We start from the raw sequence: 237 nt of genomic DNA, 5'->3' as shown, positions 1-237 counted from the left end.
TTTTATCTTTCTTCTTCCTACTCCATCTCTCCCTTTATGTATGCGTCCGTCGGTCCATTTTTCATTTATCTCTTTCTATCTGTTCCTGTCTTTATCCTCTTCTCCCTTCTCCCCCTTCCTTCTCCTGCTAATAAATTAAGGAGCGGAAAGACTTGCGAATCTCAGTACAAAAGAACTGTCATTGTTTTCAGTGTTTATGCGTTTCACTTGTTTAGAAATATACTTTTTTTGACGCCC

This window comes from Penaeus monodon, chromosome 33 (genome assembly GCF_015228065.2).
Source record: "Penaeus monodon isolate SGIC_2016 chromosome 33, NSTDA_Pmon_1, whole genome shotgun sequence".
Lineage (NCBI taxonomy): Eukaryota > Metazoa > Arthropoda > Malacostraca > Decapoda > Penaeidae > Penaeus > Penaeus monodon.
The sequence above is the reverse complement of the archived record's forward strand: the minus strand, read 5'-3'. Positions refer to the sequence as shown.